This window comes from Aedes aegypti, chromosome 2 (assembly GCF_002204515.2).
Source record: "Aedes aegypti strain LVP_AGWG chromosome 2, AaegL5.0 Primary Assembly, whole genome shotgun sequence".
Lineage (NCBI taxonomy): Eukaryota > Metazoa > Arthropoda > Insecta > Diptera > Culicidae > Aedes > Aedes aegypti.
In genome coordinates, this window is record NC_035108.1 from 312,645,807 (window position 1) to 312,665,913 (window position 20,107).

Consider the following 20,107-nt stretch of genomic DNA (forward strand, 5'->3'; position numbering starts at 1 on the left):
TCGAGTTCTGAACTAAAATGTATCCCATGTGGAAGTTCTTGGTCCCCGAAGCAAGTTTGCTGAAGACAGTACGTTCCTATATGGCCTGCATCTTATACAATTTTGTGATGACTGCAGATTTCTGGACTGAGTGTACTGAAATTCCACGTGGTCAACATGGTCCCCTTCGTAGCCGATTCCCGGTGGCCACTGGAACCGGAACCGGTATTCCAGGTAGTGATCAGAATCTTGAGGAGTATATCTTTCGAATGCGGCATAAATTTCATTATTCGGTTGATATTTCGCTGATTTATAGGGGTATACATTTCTGGGTCATAATGACCCCAGTATCTTATTAAGTTGTTTTTCTTAACATCCGCGGAAGGTTAAAAGTAGTACATATTGTAGGTGGCTAGGATGAACGAGCAGGATGAACGAGCAGTGCACATGTTGCACATGTGGACGCGACGCCTCTGAATCAGACGCTTCTTCATTCTGGCGTTACGTCCCTACTGGGACAGAGCCTGCTTCTCAGCTTAGTGTTCTTATGAGCACTTCCACAGTTATTAACTGAGAGCTTACTATGCCAATGACCATTTTTGCATGCGTATATCGTGTGGCAGGTACGAATATACTCTATGCCCTGGGAAGTCGAGAAAATTTCCAACCCGAAAAGATCCTCGACCGGTGGGATTCGAACCCACGACCCTCAGCTTGGTCTTGCTGAATAGCTGCGCGTTTACCGCTACGGCTATCTGGGCCCAGACGCTGAATCAGACGCTAATAAGATTAAATTGAATTTTACCATTGGTTAATCTAAATTTGTTCTCCACAGTACCCAAAGATCGAACACCGCATCGCAACCTGATGATAGTTAAATCACACATGTACCGAAAACGAATAAATTGAACAAGTTAGCATTGCTTTTTCTTTCCGAGTGATGATTGTTTTGATCACATTTCACTGATCATTTAGAACTATTTGAAAACAATCATCATCATCGCCTGAGAAAAGGCAGTGCTTCTTCTTCTTTCTGGCGTTACGTCCCAACTGGGACAAAGCCTGCTTCTCAGATTAGCGTTCTTATGAGCACTTCCACAGTTATTAACTGAGAGCTTTCTTTGCCGATTGACCATTTTTGCATGTGTATATCGTGTGGCAGGTACGAAGATACTTCTATGCCCTGGGAATCGAGAAAATTTCCTTTACGAAAAGATCCTCGACCAGTGGAATTCGAACCCACGACCCTCAGCATGGTCATGCTGAATAGCTGCGCGTTTACCGCTACGGCTATCTGGGCCTCTCGCAGTGCTAACGTGTTCATTTTTTGTATTCCTTGAAGCTCACGCTGGTGCTCTTGGCTCACCCACAGTGGATTTACAAATGTGCTTCATAATTACCTATTTTTACAATTTATTTTCGTAAGATAATGGTAACTTTGAATGGGATTGACTTTAAGCAGAGGACTCCAAACAATGAACCAAGGTAAAGGAACCGTGATTTTTTTAACCTTTCAGTCGTCGCGCGGTTTGACGCCGTCCGAGCTATCACGCTGATGCTGTGTACGGCAAGCGAGGTTTTTTTACCACTGTTGTACAAAATACAACAGCGCGACGACTGAAGTGTTAAAATTTTCGGTTTTCAAACAAACTTGAGTCAACCCAACAGGGAAAATGACCAATAAAAGTATCGACAGCTGGTTCTCATATTATTAATCAAAATAATTACAATTCAAGTGAGAAAAACAAGAGACCATCTTGTTTATGCATACACTCCCGTGCAAAAGTTTGGGTTCACCCCCTCTAAAACATACAAAAGTGTTCTGTCCATATCTCTGTGATTACACGTCCAATTCAAACTCTTTAAGCCGCATTCGAAAGGCAAAGAGTTATTCTTACTTCGTATGTAGTTTTTAAAAAAACATTTTTTGAATTTTCTTTACAAAATTTCTACTTAGAGTTGTTACATTTTTCAAAAAACACACTGAAAAATCATATCTAATTTCCTCATCATTGGGTCGACCAAAATTTTAAATCAAAGTGTCATTAGAATCGTAATCTTATATTCTTTGAAGAGACCCTACGAAATTTTGGCGGAAAAATCTGGAAAGTATTCAAAATTAATGAAACAGTCAGTCGAGTCATCGTGGCAGATGAAGGATAATATCCGTTACGATAACGGTCGTTTCCGGAATGTGCCTGGTAGAGTATCGAGTTTGGGTTCACCCCTCAGTATGATGCAAATCTTGCAAAAGTTTGGGTTCACCTGAGCCGCACGCACATCATTTTTTTCAATATCTCTGACATTTTCAACAGATTTTAATAGTTTTAAGCTTTTTTGAGCGCAAATAATGGCGCGTCGGGGACGGACCTGGTGTAGTGGTTAGAACACTCGCCTCTTACGCCGAGGACCTGGGATCGAATCCCATCCCCGACATAGTCACTTATGACGTAAAAAGTTATAGTGACGACTTCCTTCGGAAGGGAAGTAAAGCCGTTGGTCCCGAGATGAACTAGCCCAGGGCTAAAAATCTCGTTAATAAAGTCAAACCAAACCAAACCAATGGCGCGTACATGATTGGTTTGAGATTTCACAGATTTAAGTAAGTTCAGGAGAACCCAAACTTTTGCACGATACACCATACTGAGGGGTGAACCCAAACTTTTGCACGATGACTTGACTGACTGTTTCATTGATTTTGAATACTTTTCAGATTTTTCCGCAAACATTTCATGAGTGCTCTTCAAAGAATATAAGATTACGATTCTAATGACACCTTGTTTTAAAATTTTGGTCGATCCAATGCTGAGGAAATTAGTAATGTTTTTTAAGTGTATTTTTGAAAAATGTCACAACTTTAAGTACCGTAAAATCGGGTGTAATTGATCAGAAGGGTGAAATTGATCATCGTATCACACGATTTTATTTATTCGTAATGGAGCTCAAATATCAATGTAAGTTGCAGTAAATGAACGTTGCTTGTCGTAACTATTGTTGAATTGTGTGTTGTGAGATTTTTTGAATTAAAGAATGTTTATTACTATGAAAATAACGTAAAATTTCAAAACCATGCACGGTGCAGTATTGACAAACACCTATGAACTTCTATTTATAAGCAAGGATTTGAACATGGTATAAACCTGAAAGTTTGTGAGGATGCTTGAGATATATCTCTAAACCAGATTTCATCACCAAAACTCGAACCAATTAGCTCATATGGTTCAAATAATTGAATTTCTATTAAATATCATTGAATTCCTTATGAAATTGCATACATTTAGGCGTTTTTTGCGTAATTGTTGAAATTTGAATATTCGTTATTTATATAAATATTGCATTGTTAAGAATTTTACAAGCATATTCGGATTCAGGGAACTCAAATTTATCATATAGAGTTGTTTTGGAAACTAACAATAATGGCATTGACAAGTGATCAATTTCACCCCGAAATGAGATCCTCTGATTTTATATTTTAGAGGTATTTGTTAACACTAAAATGACATTTGTTAGAAAATTTCGGTATATAAGTCGTACTTGTTTTCCTGCATTTAGTTGTTTGGCATTGTTAACATTTTCGAAAACAGACTAAAAGAACCGTGAAAAATGATCAATTTCACCCGAAATTACGGTACAAATTTGGTATACAAAGTTCAAACAATGTTTTTGGAAAAATACATACGAAGTAAGAATAACTCTTTGCCTTTAGAATGCGGCTTAAAGAGTTTGAATTGGGCGTGTAATCACAGAGATATGGACTGAACACTTTTGCATGTTTTTTAGGGGGTGAACCCAAACTTATGCACGGGAGTGTACATATCTCCTATTGTTGCAAACGTTGGGCTCGTTTAGGATCGCCGAAGCCCTCTTAAAAAAAGGGGATAAAATAGAGACCACGTCTAAAATACTTATAAAAACCAAGAATTACAAAAGTTTAAGCCCAACCGCTTTGTACTGCATTATTACCAGATGAAAATAAGAATTAATCTTATTTATGCATACATAATACCAGAGCTGTTAAATGTTCACGGTGACTTTTTCCGAATTAAGTTGGCAATATTTGCCGATACGATATTTCGCGTGGGAGGGTGCTATAAGCAATTTATTTTTTTTTTTATTTTGGCACTTAACAGCACTGCATAAGACCCATTTTTACAAAGTTTGGGCTCATTTACTATCGCCTTAGTCGCGATTGTGCTCAATTTATCAAAATGGTGTCCAATCAATCAATCAGGGTCAATGAACTGTGTATTTTTTAAATTTTGTCATTTCCAAGCCAACTTGATCCAAACCAACTTAAAATGATTTTCAGATTACAGATTAGGGAAGTATCGGTGTAAATATACAACAATCAAAAATAAAAATTGCTAACTAATTGAGATTGTGAGAATTTTTCAAAATGCATATACTATCTAGCTTTAATGCTCTATTATGAGAAACATTTCTTTCCGTAATTCGTGTTAGCAAAATCGTAGGCTCAATCATGTTTGTTTTTCATAAAATTTATATAAAAAATGAACACCTAATTACCATTTATTTCCACATTTTGTAAGCCAAGCAAAGACGATATATATGATCAGCCTAAAGCACAATATATACAAATATAGAACATTATGGACGCGCTAATTTTAAATGCTTTTGTAATGAGTAATATGAATGATTGTTGTTAAAAATAGAGGCGAAAAGATAAAACATTGTAATTGCTATTCGTTATATTTTTTGTTTGCTTTCTTGCCCGCTAAAATTTGTAAAAGCTGATTATTGTTTGATTATTAATACAAATACAATTCTATTAGCAAATATAAGAAACCAAGTAATATATGAATATTATACAACCCATTTTTTGCAAACTTTGGGCTCGTTTAGCGTCGTTTTAGTCGCGATTGCCCTCAGTTTAACACAATGGCGTACAAGCAATGAATCAAGGTCAATGGACTGTGAACTTTTTATTTTGGCATTTTCAAGCAAATATAAGCCGGCCCAATTTGAAATGATTTTCAGATATCATCCTCAGTTTTTGAAGGATCTGTTAATTATGTCAACAGAAAATTAAACATTTTTGAACCAATAAAATAATAAAAAAGTGGTAACAGAAACGTTCAAAACGGTGGAAATATACAACGATCAGAAATAAAACACATCCAGAATTTTTAGGCATGAGTTTGTGAGTTTTTGAAATGCCAATATTATGTAGCTTTGATGCTATTTGATGACAAACTTTTTTTTGTATTTTATTTTACAAGAATCGTGTTTATATGACTCATTTTTATGAAGTTTGGACTCGTTTAGTATCGCTTTAGTCGGGCGATTGCGCACAATTTATCGCAATGGTGTCCAAACGAAGGATCAAGATTGATGAACTCTGTATTATTTTTTATTTTGGCATTTCTATGCAAACCTAAGTCACCCTAACTTAAAATAATTTTCAGTTATCGATCTTAGTTTTTGTAGCAACTAATAATTAGGCTAACCAGAAATTGCCTGTTTTCAAGCACTAATTATATAAATAGATATTCGTGATCATATTTCAGAAAAAAAAAAGATATTTGAATACGTGTAATTAAACAATAGTTAAAAAATGTCATAATTTTTGGGTGCGTGCCGCTGAGTTTGTGAGAAGTTTTCAAAATGCAAATACATGTAGCTTCAATGCTACTATCGGACAAATATTTCCCTTTGCAATTTATGTTAGGAAAAGTATGCTCAAACATGTTAAATATTCGTCAAATTTGTTTAAAAGAATTTACTATTTACGGGGCCATTTATTTCCGCGTTCTTGAACGACAAGCGAAGTTTTATGGGCTTCGTTTGGCGCGCAAAAATAAAAGCCTAAAGCACGATGTATAAAGATTCGAAATGCAATGGACGCACTCATTTTAAAAACTTTTGTAATCAGTAATATGCCCGAATGCTGGTCAATTGCTGTTCAAAAGTTAAACCTTAGGTCAATAACAATTTTTGGGTTATGAGGTGTTAATTCCAATAAATTATCCAAAAACAGTTTCTCTTTCCATAATTTTAAATTTTGTTACTTGCTTGGTCTGGTAAACTTTGTAAAAGCTGTATGTAAAGTCGTATGGTTAGTGAATAAAATTACAATTCTTTTGGCAAAAATAAGGAACCATGTCAATTAGACATACATATGATCCATTTTTATAAAGTTTGGACTCATTTAGCATCGTCTTAGTCGCGATAGCGCCTAATTCATCGCAATGGCGTCCAAACAACGAAGAAAGGTAATGGCACCGTGCATTTTTTTTTAATTGTCATTTTCAAGCAAACCTGGGGCAACCCAATTTGAGAAATGTCCGATAAAAGTATCAAATTCTAATTATCATATTATTAATCAAGATAATAACAATACAAGTGACTCTATAATATTCTAATATTCAGGCACGCCATTGAGTTTGTGAGATGGTTTTAAAATGCCAATACTATATAGTTGTGATGACCACGACAAACATTTTCGTTTGCAAAATCGTAGGTTTGATCATGTTTGTTTTTCATATAATTTGTAGAAAAAAATAAAATTTCAGGGACCATTTATTTCCATATTTTTATGAGCCAAGCAAAGCCAACAAATATGATGCAGTCTAAAGCATGATATACACAAATTTAAAATGTAATGAACGCACTAATTTTGAATACTTTAGTAATCTGTAATATGCCAGAATGTTGTAAAGGTGAAGCTTATTGTGGAAAAGATAAAACATTATAGCGAATAGGAACGTAATATGTTTTGCTTTCTTGGACGGCTAAAATTTGTAAAGAATGATTCTCGTATGATTAATACATATTCTATTGAAAAACATAAGAAACCAAGTAATTTATACACATGACCCATTTTCTACAAACTTTGGGCTCGTTTAGCGTCGCCTTAGTCGCGATTGCACTCATTTTTTCGCAATGGCGTCCAAGCAATGAATCAATGTCAATGAACTGTGTATTTCTCAGTTTAAAATGTTCATGCAAATATTAGCCAGCACAATTTGAAATGATTTTCAGATATCATCCTCAGTTTTTGAAGGATCTGTTAATTACGTCAACTGAAAATCAACCATTTTTCAAACACCAAAATAATAAAAAAATGTGGTAACAAACGTTTTTGTGGAATTTACAACAATCAAAAATAAAACACCTCCAGAAGGCATGCTAATGAGTTTTTGAGTTTTTGAAATGCCAATATTATGTAACTTTGATGCTATTCGATGACAAACTTTTTTTTTGTATTTTATTTTACAAGAATCGTAGGCTTAAATATAAAATTTAACATTAACGGTTCCATTTATTTTCAAATTTGTATCCGCCAAGTCACACCAATATATATGACAAAGCCTTAAGCAAGATATATACAAATTTAAAATGTAATTAAGGCAGTAATTTTAAATACTTCTGTAATCTGTAATATACCTGAATGCCGTTAAATTTAAAGGCGAAACTAATTTGAAGAGAGATAAAACATTATAATTCACATTCGAAAATTTTCATTTTGTTACTTTCTTGACCTGTTTAAATTTATAAAAGCTAATTCTCGTATTAATTATAAATACTAATACATTCTATTGGCAAACATTTATGTCTATGTTCATATGACTCATTTTTATGAAGTTTGGACTCGTTTAGTATCGCTTTAATCGGGCGATTGCGCTCAATTTATCGCAATGGTGTCCAAACGAAGGATCAAGGTTGATGAACCTTGTATTTTGTTTGGCATTTTCATGCAAACCTGAGTCACCCTAACTTAAAATAATTTTCAGTTATCGATCTTAGTTTTTGTAGCAACTAATAATTAGGCTAACCAGAAATTGCCTGTTCTCAAGCACTAATTATATAAATAGATATTCATGATAAAAAAAGAAAGAAAAAAGAGACATTTGAATCAGTGTAAATATACAAAATGTATTAAAAAATCGCATAATTTTTGGGTGCGTGCCATTGAGTTTGTGAGATGTTTTCAAAATGCAAATACATGTAGCTTCAATGCTATTCTTGGACAAATATTTTCCTTTGCAATTTTTGTTAGAAAAAACGTATGCTCTAACTAGTAAATTACTCATCACATTTGTTTAAAAGAATTCACCATTTACGGGGCCATTTATTTCCACGATCTTGAACGCCATGCGGGGCTTTGCTTGACGCATAAAAATAAAAGCCTAAAGCACGATGTTAAAGATTCGAAATGCAATGGACGCACTCATTTTAAACACTTTTGTAATCTGTAATATGCCTAACTGATCAAACTAATGGCAAATATAATATAACAAGAAATAATGCTTTATGACTATTGCAAAACCATTTACCTTTTATCCGCCTGGCCAGTTTTTCACTTCCCGTTATAGTACATTCCGGAATGTTTTAACACTTTGCTCTCGGCGCACACATGATACCACACACAGCCTATCTGCACGAATAAGTTTGGCCTTGCTGCGTGATACTAAACGCCGATCTGAGCTGATAATCAATATCACAGCCAAAGTTTAACGACTGCACATACAGGTCAAAATAAAAGTTATATACCCAAACGAGGACCGGTTGGCCATAGTTTCCAGGCTGTATCCGGCTCTTCACCACTGTAGAACCATGATTCGCGATTTTCTCTTCCCCCAGAACGAAAGACGCGACACAACAACACTCGCACGCGCAAACACAGCTGATCTCGCACTGATCAATATCTCTTTCTCCTTCACTTGAGAAATGCAATCTTTTTCAATATGGTATTTTCTTCGCTTATTCCGCGGCCGCGGATTTTTGCTCTTGTTTTTATTTGTTCACTGTTTTACTTGCTCCGATCTTCGGTAATTTTCCACTCCGCGATTGCTATTTATAACACATTCCCTGTTTCCAGTTTGCGTCCCCGTAATTGGCGCCACCTTGAAACGCTATGCGTCTATCTCACTACCGAAAAGCGCGCAAAGGTCATTTCTGTTTTGAGAAGAACTACTGCACTAGGTTTGTAGAAAGAAGGGCTCGCTTTAGCGTTCCGGCCCGCTTCTAACGATAACGTTATATCACACTACACTCGCTAACACCACTCCCCCTCCACACTTGTCACTTAACATAACAGTTCCGACTAAGCCAGAGGTTTTCAGCTTGCCCAGTTGGCGAAGCAACTTAAAAACTTTCCAACGCCCAGCAGACTGCATGCTGCTTCTTGGACGTCCACCACCGTAATGATTTCAAGTGGCAACTTCTGCTTTCCATCAATGCTCTGGACCGTAGCAAAGCGCGCTCGCTGGCTGTTATCGAACGAAATGAAGCAACGCACTAACCATTCATCTATTGTTCGATGCCAGGCATTCGTATAAGTGCTACCAAACTGCCTAGTGCTATGGTAGGCACGTATCGTTAGCTATCCTGCGCACTGCTGCACTGAGTTACCGTTTGCCAGAAACCGTTTGCCAGAGGACGACACTCACTATCCACTATCCGCATCTTTTTGATTGCATGCAAGTTTGGGGTTTGTGTTGTGTAGGGGAAAGCCGTGCACAAAAGTAATAAAGAATCGACAAGATCATTCAAAATAAATCCTTGAAGTGATATTTCGAATGCTTGATTTCGTTTGACAATTTGAGGACTTCTCACTTAAAAAAGTCATCAAATTCCCAGGAAATGACATCAATTACACCTCAATATAAACGTCTTCAAAGCAGACACTTGAATGATTTTTTAGATCAAAGACTAAAAAACTAGCCGCGTTGAATCTATTTAAGAAATTATTTATTTGAATACGGGCCATTCCATAACAAATGTCCAAAAAATAGTGCAAACGAGTAATCACTAATCATTCATCTCTGATTTTTACCATATTTTAATCAAATGTTCATTCACTTGCAAAAAAAAAACAATTTTTATGCTTATAGGACTGTGGGACTATTTTTCGTGTTTGCAAATTTGACACAAACCCATGGTTCGCTCACCTTCTGAAACTTACATCTTCAAAATTATTAGACATAGAGACGGAATCCTAGGCTAGAAGTTGAAAGTTACTACATTTTAGGGGCTCAAATGCAAAGGGGTGTGAGTGATATTTTGATCGGTTTCGAGTTGAGTTGAGGAAATGATATTTCCGCTCAACAGAAAAAATAACACAATTCTTTAAAAACTTAGCTTGATTTTTTGACTCTCATACAATTTGTATTGATGTCAAGTTGCTGGAAATCTTCAAAGCAGATTTTCTCAAAACTAGGTTTTTGTCACTTACACACCTTGCTTCAACCCTCTCCCTTTTTTCAGTCCAGTGGTCACCAAAATGCGGCCCTTGGAAGAGTTTTGTGCGGCCCGTTCTGATCTTGGTCAATTTGTATACGTTTCTCCATGTTGGTCAATCAAGCTACTATCAATAATTGTCAAGCAATGCGGACGAACATCTTAAAATCGATTTTAGACCTTTAAGTTTTGCAAATCTAGAAATTGTCTTGAATCAAAAATAAAGCTGAGGTAAGCCAAAGAGCTTCAAAATTTCATCATGTTAAAAAAATCGTTCTGCGATCACTCAAACGCCTGTTTGTTTATAGAAGCTTTATTGAAACATCGAATCTCAAAGCTTTAAAAGTCTGCAGAGCTCATTGTCTCCAAGTTGTATATTTTTGTTTAAACTTTGGTATTAGTAATAGCAAAATTTCAAGGAATCTATTAAATTCATGAAAATTCCAGTATTCGACTTCATAAATGCCTCATTGGCGATTTTGATTATTATGTTTGCTTGAAAAGTGCTTTGAAGAACCCAAAAATCTCAATTAGGTGTTGAAACAAAATAATATTTGCAATCCCATGGAAAGACGCTAAAATAAATCTTTTCTTTACCTATTTTGCGGCCCGCGTGATTTTTTGAAGGCATCGCCTGATCAAATGAACCAAAAAGAGGCCGAAAAGAGATCACATAGGAACCTATAGAACAAAAAAAAAACCTAATTGGAGCCAGGTGATAAGAGTTTGATTCTTTATAGCATCAGATCAGAAATTTCTCTAATATCTAAGACTTTTTTAAGAATTCCTCGTGACATTACGACAAGTATTACTGTACGTGTTTTTCATGATTTTCTCTAAGAATTTCATCAGAAATTCAGGTGCCCAAGTGTTCAGATATTACTCTGAATATTTCTTACAGAGTTCATTGGATATTCTTCAAGATTCCCGGTCAAAACGTCTTCTAAAATTGAATCAATAACTTCTCCAGAAATTTCTATGGATTTCCTAAATAAAATTGTCATTCAGGATTTATATAAGATTTCTATAAGATTTCTGGAAGGAAACATGGATGATTTCTTGAAGAAATCTACATGAAAAGACGGAGGAATTTTTTCAGGGTGTTTTTGAAAAAAACTCTGGAATAAACCTTCATAGATTTTCACGGAAGAAATTCTGTTATAATCTTTAGAAAATCTGGTTGAAAAATTATGTGGAGGAAATTCTAGGATAGCTTTGGCAAAAAAAGTGATACGCAAGCAGAATAAGGAAAAAAAAGACTTTAGAGACCATTTTGGTTAAAATAGATACTTCAGAGACCTTCCATTAAAAATAGAGACATTTTTTAAAATGCCTTAGGGCTTGCATAAGAATATAGACCATGTCTCTGAAATGAAACCTACTATCAGTCCTGTCTTAAGGATCATTTATTGAAGCAACTTATGTTACTAGTCAAATTTAAAAATATAAATATCCTTTCTACATATTTATACCGTTTTTCACCTATTTTTTAAACAAATTTGACAAAACTAGACCAAACTGCTTGCCTTTACAACCAGTGAGGAATACAGGACTCCTCATTTTTTTCTTGATAACAAATATATGAACAGCAAAAATTCTGTGATTTTGTGTGGTTTTTGTTTCTTTGCATTGAAGTGACCTGGCTAGCCGCAAAAATTTTCAGAACATTCTTATTATGCTTGAAAATGTTTTATATCGCAGAAACTCCATCAAGTATTTCGCTGGAATTTCTTCAACAACTCTGCTAAAAAACTTTCAGAAAATCGTCATAATCTGCTCTAAATATTTTCATGAATTATACCACAATATATCTTTAAGAATGTGATCAAATCATTTTTTCAGGAATTTACTAAGAAATCGTTCAGAAATCGTTAGCACCATCACACGCGTGCTGTGTATTATATGCGTGAACAGTAAAAAAATGACAACAGTGTTAAAGGTTCATAGTTTTGTTCACAGAATAAAATTTATATTTTGCAAGTCAGCGGTTATTTTGATATACTAAATATATTTTTCAACAAAATACGAAATAGCAGTGTCGCCAGAAATACTAGTTTTTTTAAAGACATTTTATCATTTTGGTCACTAATTGAACTATATATTCAAACTAACAAGGGAAGGTCACGATGGTGTTACACGGAAAATACAGTTTAAACATACTTTAATGTCAATTCTGTTCTCTATCATCACAATAGATACTAAAAAAATATTTTTGTCAAATTTCCAATTAGCTCAATAGTATAATATACATACAAAATTGCCCCTTTCAGAGCCCCTCCTGGCTACACCACTGTTCCATCACCCGAAAGGCTTTGGGGTTTTTCATATTTCGACATGTAGAATCTAACAAAAATACTCCGGTTGAAAACCCCGTGTAACACCATCGTGACCTTCCCTTGTAAGATACAATTTCGATGTTCAAGCATATTTCGCATATTTAGCAACACTGCAACTTTTAATTGAACTTGTTACATTCAAATATTTACCATACTTTAAAATTACAATTGCTTTTAATTTATTTTGATGATTTGAAGGTAATTTTTCTCTTTGTCTTGTAGTTTTGAAGGTATAAATTTAAGAGAATAAGCAAAATTATTGGTTTACGATCACTCGAGCACACTCCCACGAGTTGAGGTGAAACTACATGTATCAGTGTGAGCGAAAAACAATATAAGTACACGAATTTTACTACTTCTATGAAGCAAAGTTACCACCTTAGCAATATAGTGGGACTGCCGTTAGTGACGATCGACGGATATATGGGAAAAAGACAGAGCTTCCAGTTAGAGTTTCTAGTTTTCCCGGGATTGGATTTCCCGGGAAACGGGAAATTCTTAAAAATGTGAAAATTTTGGTTTAATTTGATGGAATTTTTTTAAATTATTCGTATTTCATTTATTTTTATTTTATACCAGTCAATTTTATGGTAATTCTTCTTTTCAATGAGTTATATATACATGTTTCTTAAAAATCTGTTTGCTTCGTTCTGAATGCTAGGCTCCAAAATAAGAAAGTTTATAACATTAAGCAAAAGTCCATGTGGAGGTTACTCTTGACTTGACAAATCGTCGAAGTTCAAATAATATTTTTTATCAACACTGAAACAATCTTTTCAAGCACTAGAATAAAAAACAAATACTGTCTTTCGTTGTAACTTGTGACGGTTACATCCATGAAAACTTTATAAGCCTACTCATTTCATGTAAAAGATCCCTCGAAAAATCCTTTATTTTGTATAGCAAATATTATTATTATCTTTATTATCGAGACTTTCAGCCGGAGGCTGGTTGCATATTGCCAAAAAGACATCCATTTGGCGTCAACCGCTATTTGATTACTACAAACATCAAATCAACATCGAAATATAACTATCTAGTGAGGTCGTTGATTAGAATGATATAAAACGGATATTTTGACATGTATATTTTGTTTGAAAATAGATGGTCTTTTTTAAAGAGAACTACCCTGGAAATAAGGAAATATCGGGAAATACGAGAATCCCGGGATACAGAAAATCATTTCTCGGGAAACGGGTATCCATTTCCCGGGATTGGAAACTCCACTTCCAGTCTTCTAACAAAAAGGAATGTTCGTCGGTTTTATAAAATTTGCAATCACGGGGGCAATCCGTTTGGCAAAAAAGGATTTTTGCACATTTCAAGTGAATAAACATTTAACCACAATTTGGACATGCTATGGACAGCTGGTCTACACACTCAATCACGATTTGCTTGTTCGGTAATTTTTTATACTGGGTACGAATTGTAAATCATAAAAAATACCGAACTTTCAGCTTTTTGACTGAAAACTTCTGAGGTTCAGTAATAATTTTTACTTTTTACTGAACTACGGTAGCTGTCAGACCCAATTTTGCAACATTACCGAACAGGCCGAAAAGTCAGTAAAAACAATTACCGACTATTCAGTAGTTGATGTTTTTTTTTACTGACTTGTCGTCAAAATCAAATCAAAACAAACTGATGCGCATGCGGGAAAGTGTCAAATGAGAATCTCCTGCTGTAGAATCGACCGGCGCCGGAAGACACGGCTATTGCAACCAAACTTTTCCTGCACCTATTTTGCGCTTTCTCGTGGTAAGTAGTCGAAATTTAGTGAGAAAATCGACCATTTTAAGCAGCCAAAAGGCTTAGCACGATTTTAACTGCTTACGTTGAAAAATACGGTTGGTTTCCATACAGGAGGTAAATTCATCTGCATCATTGAGTTTGCCTCTTGTATGCAAACCAACCAAATAATGATTTTGTCACACATTTTTCGATTACTTCCACTGAGATGTATGCATACAGTAGATGTTAATTCGTACGAAAAATGCATGTCGATGTTCATGTTCATGTCGATTGGGTTTTAATTTGTATTGATTTCTGAAAAAAAAAACAGTATCCGGAGAAGCAAAGCATGAAGCATGGGAAACTGGAAAGCCAGTAAAAACGCTCAATAATTTTACTGTCTAAGTCAGTTATTTTCATCAATCAAAACATATTTTGGATTACTGGGTTTTTTCGGTAATCGTAAAAATTACCGAAAAAACCGTAGTTCCAAAACCCAGTAAAATTTTACTGGGGTCGGTAATCTGAATTGGCTGTGTATAGCGTTGGACTGCTGATGTTTTTTAGGACTAAATTTTAGCCGAATTTCTTTAAGCATACCTTGAAAAATCACAGAAAGTCTGTAACCGCTTAAGGAATCCCCAGAAGAATCCCTCGACAAAGTTTTGAAAGTATTCAAGAGGAAAAACTGAAAAATTACTTTCAGCTCTACTTCGAGGGGTCTGTGAAAGAATTGCTGAAGAATTTGTGGAGGTGTCACATCGGAATTTCAAATTCCTTGTGCATCTAGAATTAACATAAGGATTTACTAAAAGGTTTTGTATACGAATACTTGCTGAAATTATATCTGGATGGGTCAAAGGATATTTCTTGGAATTCACATGAAAATTTCTCCAATATTTTATGCAACATTTTTTCTTATACTAAAAATTGAAACTTGCAGGGTTCGTGCTATTTCATTCATATCTATTGAATTTTCAAAAGGATTTGTTGTGAAATTTATATAAAATAATTACAATATTTTTCCCAACTCTTCTTTTTATAATTGAGTAGAAAAAAATATGTGAATTGTGCCCAGAGAAATTTGTTTCGAACTGGAAAATTAAACTTGATGGCAATTACTATGAGCTTGAGCTTGATTGGCCGCTCGTGGATGCTACTCCAGTATCGTCAGATCAGCTGTACTTACACAAGGAACCAACCGAATGACTGCTTGGGAGTAACAGACACCCTCAGTGTATAAGTGCTGGTTAATGATCATTTTAGTATGATTTAGACCTTGTTAAGGCGAAGTAGGCCGTCATTGAAATTTGTACAGGGCATCGATAATTGTGGATAATTCGTCTCACTATGGGGCTCTGCACAAAAATCCTCCTCTTTCACTCTGCCATAAAATGAGTAAACAACAAGGCCAGTAAACGTCAAACTCCCATACAAAATCAAAACAGTGCAGTGGCCTATTGCGAATTAAAGAAAATCGGTTGGTTTTGCACTGACATAGCTGAAAAAGTATCAGCATACTTTCTGCATGTAAGCACAAGTAGTGATACTTGTCTGAATCAATATTACTTATGTTGACTGAGTTTCATCACTTTGAAATTGCGAGCTGCAAAATCAACGTGGATGCCAAAACGAATGACGGGCTACTTAGCCTTAAATATCTATGATAACAAAATATCCTTACGTCACATGAAAATATGGTCTTCGGCATAATTGAAGCTGGATAGATTTCATATGAGAAGAGTTGGTTTACTTTTCCATAAATTACAATGAACAGCAGTTAGAGGACTGAACTTTCCATATAAACTTCAAATGACGTGTGCACAACTAAATTTCTTCTAAATCACTTCAAATTTCGGAAGAACGATTTTCATCATAATTGACACCTGGGAGGGAGGCACCGATATTACACACGAAATATGACATGATTTTTTTTCAAACTGCAAGAAAAATCCAGCTCAAGGCAGACTTGATGAAAATCGCTAGTTTTCTTTTGTTGTGTACCTTCCACCTTTTCGGACAAACATTGAAAAAGGGCCAAAGTTTTCTATGCATTTCATTTTCGTTTTTATTAGAAAAAGTAAAATAATGCATATTTAAGTACTTTATATTCAATCAGAATAAAAGGTGCTATCGTGACATTACTTTTGAATAGTCATGAATAGCTTATCAATCGATTTTTTTTTGTCACATTTGATGAAATGCCAAAAAATGTTTTGATCAATTACGCACTTTTTCCAAGTTTGTCCATTGTTTGAGATCCGGGCTCACAGTGACAGTTCGTGACAGCAGAATCTCGGCTCACTATGACGTACAGAAATTTCGTATCGGTTTCTCCCTCCCAGATTGACACCATTTAAGCAAAGGGGAGCAAAAACATTAAAAAATGCATCAGTCTACTGGGCATACAAAGCTCGTTTTGCACAATCAGGCTTTAAGTGTTGGGCTTTAAAATTCTCTTTTCATAATCGCATGTACAGTCGACTCTCCACATCTCGATGTTCTACATCTCGATATCTCTCCCTATGTCGATGATTTCATAAGTCCCTTCAGTCTGCATACATTTTCACTCTCCATATCTCGATATGCTCCTTATCTCGATATCCCCATATCTCGATGTGTTTTGGTTGATTTTTCGTTTTCAATTTTCCCTCCGTATGTCGATATTTTTTTTTTTTTTCTTTATTAAGGTGAATTTTAGCACATTAACGAATGGCTAGTTCTTCACCTGTATGTCGATATGACCAATATCAAAGGTAACTAGACCAAAGTTTTGGGATTCAAAACAAATTAAGAGCGCAAAATGACGTCTGTTTGTGTATTAATTTCTTGGCAACGGAGTGTTTTTCAATCTAGTATTCATCAAAAATTTGTTCTTTGTCTCGATCTCTCCCTATCTCGATGGTCCCTTCGATATCGAGATGTGGAGAGGCGACTGTATGTCCTATGTTTGCTGGATTTCCTATCTACTTGGGATAAGTATGCATAGAGTATTAGACAAAACTTTTGCAACTTTTTCGATTTTCCATGCAAAATGGTCAACTCTAGAGGGTTAGCTCTGAGTCATTTATGGACCGATTTGCATGAAATCTTCACAGTGCTTTAGAAACAACTTGAATTTCAACATATATTTTTGAGTAATTTTTCCAACCACTAGTTTAAAGGCAATAACGGTTTAACTAAAATGAATTTTTTGACGATTTTTTATCATTGAAATAACTAAACAAATTCAAGGATAAGCTTGATGGTATCTTCAGCAAAGTTTTGACGAAATAAACAAGTTTGCTGAAAACAGTTTTTGTGTACTGCTTTTAAATTTTCAGATAAATAGTATATAATTATTTGTCAAAAATTGCTCTTCAGTAAAACCGTTATATTTTTTAAACTCGTGATTGTAAATGTTATTCAACAATATATGTTCAAATTCAAGTTATGTCTGATCTTCTGTGAAAATTTCATTCAAATCGCTCCATAAATATCTCAGTGATCTAGCTTACCAAAGTTGATCATTTTGTATGGAAAATCGAAAAAGTTGCAAATGTTTTGTTCAATTCTGTATATGATCGAAAAATGTTAATGTTATAGATTACCTATGGTTCATGAGCATGTCTATTCAATTCGTGAAACTGCTTAATTTGGATCCATTTTCAGTGATCTAAATTGGACCTCATCAACAATTTTATAACTAACTAAACGAATGAATAAATTTCAAATTGATACCCACGAATGGTCTAACGTGTAATCTAACGTCTTGCTTATTATGATAAAATAAACCTTAAGTAGAATTTATAAACAAAGCAGATTAATGAAAAGCATGGATCTTCTCTTCAGAACCCTCCAAACCAGTTTCTGGTTAACGAGAATTTTGATCTACTGATTGGTGGAGCGATGATCTGAAAACCCCTGACTTAGATAGTGATCATTTTTCTGTCAGGATCGTACTAAACCCCTACTTACACCATTATATGGATGAAAGTCACTTCACAAACACGACATGGGCCAGCAGTCAAAGCTGCTTTTTCTTCACTAAGACGTATATTGATAATGACCTGTAACACGATCGAGCCCGCTAATCTAAACAAATTCAGACTAGTGGTTCTGGCACATTTTCAACGTCACTGTTAGGGAGCTAAAGGATCAGATCAGAAGCCTGACCAGCCTCCGAATCTTTCTTTTGTCTGACCATCTCCTGGATCGCCCGGAAACTATTGATAACACGCGAAGGACAAACTGACAAACAAAACGTGCGACTAAGCCGACCGACGACGGAGATAGAAAGAGACCGTTCCGGCACCCGATGAGTTTTAATCACTGCTCTGCCAGGCTAGCAGCCACCAAAGCTGATAAGGAAGCAAACCAATACACAAGGTGCTGCTGCTGCTGGATGATTCCTGCTGCCATGGAAGATGAGCGAAGGATGACGCTTCGGAATTTCACTTTTCAGACGCAGGAAATTTCACACGCCGAAACAGTATCGGGTACTACGTTTCGCACAACAAACCGAGCTAAAACACGTATCAAGATTACGGCCGAAAGTTCCACCGAAACGAGAATAATCTTTTTCTTTTTGCGACGACGACAAACGCCCGGACTGTTCGCACCGCACTCAGAAAAGATTATGCACTTTACGCAAACCACTCTCGCACAGACGACAGACACAAACGCGAAACAAGTCAAAACAAACTGCAGTTTGCACTTTTGCGTCAAAATAGGCTGACGTCGCGCTAAATGTCAAAACAAATCTTTATTGCGAGGGGTAGGAATGTGTACTTCGCTTTCGGAAGTGCGCACATTGGGATTAGTGAGTTATTGAAAAGGCCAAAGTATGCCGGACACACCAATCGGTGATTTTGGACTGTAACTGATGTCTTTTATAAGATATCAGATTCTTATCGCTTTAGATCCGTAATTATGGCGTCTTCTACATTCTTCATTCAAAAAACTTTAAAAAATAATATATTTTGGTTCAGTCACGATCGAATACACACGGTATCACACGCAAACAGACGTATTACGTCTATAGATTGTACAAAAGCTTCTGTCTCCAATTGAATAATATGTTATTCACATTGCTGTAAACCTTTCTATTCTTTATTTCAAATTAATACGTTTAGCATACGATACATATCGTACACAGATTCATGAAAATGTTGTATGTTTATATTCACTCCAAATTGGGGTAAAAAGAAACTATCAGTATTTTTTTTTTCATTTTAATTTTATTGCGATTTTTTTCACCACTTAGACTTTGGTGATCTAAATTTCGTCTTTCTTAGATTTCGCCTTCGATTTCGCTGCCCCATTTCGATCACCGCCGCCCATGTAATTATCCTGATGTTCATGACAGTTCACTCCGGCCGGCTCAGTGTTTACCATTTTCTCTTTGTTCTCGACTCACCAGCTGGTCTTGTTTACACAACAAAACCGGCTGGTCCTCCGATGTTTACAGCCATCGTCATTGTTCTCACGCTCCAGCTGATCGTGTTATCGCGCCAAAACCAGCTGGCAGTGACAAAATCAAGGATGAAAGGTAAATGGTATTTGAAAATGTACCATCAGTACATTATTGGCAGCTTCTCAATTTCGTCATGAAAGTCTAATCTTTCGTGAAAATTACAATATAATATACACTTTTTAAGTGTATCTTGAAGAAATATAATTATTTTTTCAGTGAAGAAAACAAAATATTCAAAACAATTGTGGGTCCCAAACGCAGGAATTTTGGTCGGATTTATTAAGTACACCAAAGGATTCTACTGTTTCCATGCTTTCCAAAGGTATTTTAGGTTTAAATAATTCGTAGAATATTGGCTCAGTTTTGATGGTATTGATTATACTCAGCGTAGACAATCGTAACC

General features: G+C 35.4%; 1 protein-coding gene across 6 annotated transcripts in view; it reads right to left on the reverse strand.

Moving 5' to 3' along the window:
* Positions 1–18,868, reverse strand: part of LOC5568981 (carbohydrate-responsive element-binding protein) — a 184,121-nt gene extending 165,253 nt beyond the window's left edge. For 3 of the 6 annotated variants that reach the window (XM_021845700.1, XM_021845699.1, XM_021845704.1), the window contains exon 1: positions 8,277–9,212. The gene's annotated coding sequence lies outside the window, so the exon portion shown is untranslated. Of the gene's footprint in view, positions 1–8,276; positions 9,213–18,206 lie in introns of those variants that run through there. The other 3 variants (XM_021845703.1, XM_021845701.1, XM_021845702.1) reach the window with 3 other exon arrangements.
* Positions 18,869–20,107: the final 1,239 nt, after the last annotated feature.